A 695-nucleotide genomic window follows, 5' to 3' on the forward strand; every position below is an offset into this window, starting at 1 on the left:
TGGTCACTGTAACCTGGACCCTTATCATTATAACCTGGACCCTGGTCACTATAACCTGGACCCTGGTCACTGTAACCTGGACCCTGGTCACTGTAACCTGGTCACCTCTCTTGGACCTTGGTCCCACTGTATGCTGGACCCTGGGCACCAACTATGGACCTTGGTTACTGTAACCTGGACCCTGGGCACTGTAACCTGGACCCTTGGTCACTGTGAACCTGGACCCTACTGTAATATGGACGGCCCTGGTCACTATAACCTGGACCTTGGTCACTGTAACCTGGACCCTGGTCACTATAACCTGGACCTTGGTCACTGTAACCTGGACCCTGGTCACTATAACCTGGACCCTGGTCACTATAACCTGCACCTTGGTCACTGTAACCTGGACCTTGGTCACTGTAACCTGGACCTTGCTCACTATAACCTGGACCTTGGTCACTATAACTCAGACCGTAACCTTGACAGTGGCTGTGGTGTAAATGGTCCTCGACACAAAAAAGCAACAAATGTAGCTCCAGGGTGGGGGAGGCGCGCGCACACACACACACACACACACACACACACACACACACACACACACACACACACACACACACACACACACACACACACACACACACACGTACTAAGTCAGGTCGTAATTTTTTTTTTTGGTAGGAATAGTTGCCTCTTGCTGCTGACGCCGTATTGAG

Source organism: Homarus americanus, unplaced genomic scaffold (genome assembly GCF_018991925.1).
Source record: "Homarus americanus isolate GMGI-L3 unplaced genomic scaffold, GMGI_Hamer_2.0 scaffold23578, whole genome shotgun sequence".
Lineage (NCBI taxonomy): Eukaryota > Metazoa > Arthropoda > Malacostraca > Decapoda > Nephropidae > Homarus > Homarus americanus.